The sequence below is a fragment of the Littorina saxatilis genome, linkage group LG14 (assembly GCF_037325665.1).
Source record: "Littorina saxatilis isolate snail1 linkage group LG14, US_GU_Lsax_2.0, whole genome shotgun sequence".
NCBI classification, from domain to species: Eukaryota; Metazoa; Mollusca; class Gastropoda; order Littorinimorpha; family Littorinidae; genus Littorina; species Littorina saxatilis.
In genome coordinates this window covers 17,844,736-17,848,861 of record NC_090258.1, presented here as the reverse complement: position 1 = coordinate 17,848,861, position 4,126 = coordinate 17,844,736, and positions in this window count along the sequence as shown.

The window sequence follows — 4,126 nt, the reverse complement described above, 5'->3', positions numbered from 1 at the left end:
ACTAACGTATTGACACATGCGCAGAGCGCACTCAGTTGTTTGTGCGCATGCGTACATTAATATTAATAAGGTACGTTCCCGCTCCTGTTTTGAAGCACGAATATGGGTTATCGATAGCGCACCGGTTAATTGTTTTTTATGAAAATACTGAATTGATTAATAGAAAGAGGAGATTCAAAGTAACAATACAGTCCGTGTTGTCGACAAACTGTTATACTCCTCAATTCGCTATATTATTTATTTGTTGGAGATATTTCCAGAAATGGGTTGTTGTTGTTTTTCTTCGTTTTCAACTTTTCATGGAAAAGACGTTTCGGGGTATATTATGAAATGAGCGTGGTGGTGAATGGGAAGGTAGGGCTGGGTTTGTGTGTGTCTGTGTCTGTGTGTGTGTCTGTGTCTGTGTGTGTGTCTGTGTCTGTGTCTGTGTGTCTGTGTCTGTGTCTGTGTCTGTGTGACTGTGTGTGTGTGTGTGTGTGCGTGCAGGGGGTCTGGGGGGGGGGGGGGGGGTCGCTGAAGGTAATGTAACTTTATGCTTTATGATCAATCAATCAATCAATCAATCAATCAATCAATCAATCAATCAATCAATATGAGGCTTATATCGCGCGTATTCCGTGGGTACAGTTCTAAGCGCAGGGATTTTTTTTTAAACTTTTTTTATGGAATTTATATCGCGCACATATTCAAGGCGCAGGGATTTATTTATGCCGTGTGAGATGGAATTTTTTTTTTTACACAATACATCACGCATTCACATCGATCAGCAGATCGCAGCCATTTCGGCGCATATCCTACTTTTCACGGCCTATTATTCCAAGTCACACGGGTATTTTGGTGGACATTTTTATCTATGCCTATACAATTTTGCCAGGAAAGACCCTTTTGTCAATCGTGGGATCTTTAACGTGCACACCCCAATGTGGTGTACACGAAGGGACCTCGGTTTTTTGTCTCATCCGAAAGACTAGCACTTGAACCCACCACCTAGGTTAGGAAAGGGGGGGGGAGAAAATTGTTAACGCCCTGACCCAGGGTCGAACTCGCAACCTCTCGCTTCCGAGCGCAAGTTATGAGACGCATTGCAGGCCTCTCTAGGAAGATAACAAGGCTAATCACAAGTGTAAATCTATTCCCTTTTCTTTGTTGGGGGGGGGGGGGGGGGGATCCCGAACCCCTTGAACACCCCACCCCCCTAGACCCGCCCTGTGTGTGTGTGTGTGTGTGTGTGTGTGTGTGTGTGTGTGTGTGTGTGTGTGTTTGTGTGCGTGTGTGTGTTTGTGTGTGTGTGTGTGTGTGTGTGTGTGTGTGTTAATTTCGGCTTTGGTGTGTTGTTTGGTTCTTGTTATTTGTTTGCTATCGAATTTTTGTTGTTGTCCACTGTTCGGTACGTATGGTGTGTGCGTACCGGTCCGTTTGTTAACACATGTGATATTCTGCTGTTTGTCGTAATTGTCTTCTGCACACTGCATGGGCATTTTTGACATTCCTGACCAGACGTTGTCTTTTTCTTATTTATATTTTGTTTTGTTGAACCGTTTCTTCCTGTGTTGTTCAAAGCTAATCGTGGTGTTACATTATTTAAAGGAACAAGACCGTGTCCTTTGATATTCACGATTAAAAATATAGGATGGAAACACTAAAAAAATCTAGGATGTACTATTCATCTTTGAATATATATATTAATCATTGTTTTTGTTGTTATTGGTGTTGTTGTTTTTGTTATTGTTGTTGATGTGTTTTTTGCTGCTTCTGCTGATTGTTTGTTTGTTTGTTTGTTTTGTCAAATGAAAGAGAAAATATCAAAGGGGGAATACGCATGCCAACGCATACACATATAGAGTGGAACAAAATACACAGACGATGACAACAATTACATAGTGTTTTGCTTATTCCAACATACGTCCAGATCAGAACCGTTTTGTAAGAAAAGCGAAAACGTTGTTTATTACAGACCCTGTAATCCATGTCAGAGTTCGGTGGGTTATAGAAACACGAAAATACCCAGCATGCTTCCTCCGAAAGCGGCGTATGGCTGCCTAAATGGCGGGGTAAAAACGGTCATACACGTAAAAGCCGTGGGAGTTTCAACCCATGAACGAACAAACAAAACAAACAGACCCTTTGGCGGTTAATTAATTAACGAGTTTGTCAAGATTTTCAATAGACAAAAGAACGTATTATTTGGTACTTGTATCTCCGATCACACCGAAAACGTAGGTGCCGACTAAACTAGTGCCTTTCCCACATACACTAAACAGCAACGAACACAACCACAGTTCATAATAGCCTCTGTGGCCACAAAGAAAAGAAAATCCATCATAACAAAGACAGCTCTATCGGACATACACAAGAGCTACTTAGGCATGAAAACTAGTCCACGTAAAGACAAAAAGCTCTTATGACCTTTCTGCCGACAGTGTGGGGCTGAATGTGTATAAATCAATAAGTCGATCATTTGCTGTCTGTGGGAACCACAGGCACATTATACTTTGGCCAAGGAGGCAGAGGGGGGGGGGGGGGGAGGAGGGGGATGTTGAGATTACTTATTGCCTCGTTAACAATAACCTTACACGCATATAGTCTAAAGCGGTTAGTTAACTTATAGAATTGAGCCTAAAGAGTGCACCGAGATTAAAAAAAAAAGTATACTTCTACGTCCATTTTCACCCCTTCTACCTACCACTCTCTATCAATGTCTGTCGGGTTGGGGTGGGGTGGGGGGGTATAGAGAATACTATATGGCTTGCTGTGTCGTACAAGATTTACACGAGTTGTTTTTTTTACATATTGAAGAGAGAGAGAGAGAGAGAGAGAGAGAGAGAGAGAGAGAGAGAGAGAGAGAGAGAGAGAGAGAGAGAGAGAGAGAGAGAGAGAGAGAGAGAGAGACAATGACAATGACAATGACAAATCTTTATTTTTCGAGGGTGACAAGAATAAGCATAGATATGCTTTTTTGCATCTGGCCCTCGCCCTAAAGAGGGACTAAACTATTTTACTATAACTATGACTAGGGAAAAAAAGGTTACATAAAAACATTAATGGTAGAACATATAAGTTTATGTACATGAAGCGCATTATGTAGAAGCATTATAGATCATAAGGTAGTGTTCAAAATTGGGTGTAAAGCAATGAAAATAAACGGAAAGTAACCCAACAATACATTAGCTCAGCAAAACAATGTATTACAGAGCCAAATCTTCGTGATTTTGTCACAATAAACCATAATTCCAATAATGAACAACTGTATACAAAGAAAACATACCAATCAAGTTTATTTGTTCATAGAGTTCATTAAATGGAAAGAATATTTGGTTCTAAAAGAATCTGTGTTGGTGGATTGCCGCAGGGCGTCCGGAAGAGCGTTCCAGGGGCTGCTTCCTGAATAAACAAGACTTGATTTAAATAGGTCTATCCTAGGAAGAGGAGTGTTTAGTTTTATAAAGTGGTGCGAATTCTTCAAAGAGAACTTTGAGCAAATGGTTTCGGGTGCATTTTCTGTCATAATTTTATGCATCATTATTCCTTTGTTGTAATTCATTCTTGACTTCAGAGGTAGGACCCCTATGTTGATGTAGTCTGAGTCGGTGAGAGTAGTCTGTTTGAGTAATACTACTTTTAGCGCTCTTTTGTGTAATCTGCTGAGTAGCTTTAGGGAATTATCACTTGCAGAGTCCCATAGAGTGGATGCGTAATCAATAAGAGACTGAATATGAGCAGTGAAAAATAACTTCCTGGCTTGACAATTAAGGAAGTGTTTAATTCTAGATAAGAGGTACACTTTCTTTGACACTAATTTACTAAGTTGTTCAATGTGAGTTGACCAAGACAGGTTGTTATCGATGTGGACACCTAGAACTTTGTGATGGTCGACTTTTTCCACTATATTGCCGTCAATCATTAAATCGGGACCAGTTGAGGTAAAATTCTGTCGTTTTTGTCTAGTTGTAATTATCATATATTTGGTTTTCTTTGGGTTAAGAGACATGTGATTTAGGTCTGTCCATTCTGTCAGCTGGTTTAGACTTCCTTGGAGGGATTCTGATAAGCGAGTTAAATTTTTGTTACTGGAGTGAATTGTGGTATCATCTGCAAAAAGTTCACATAAATGTTGAATATAAAGGGG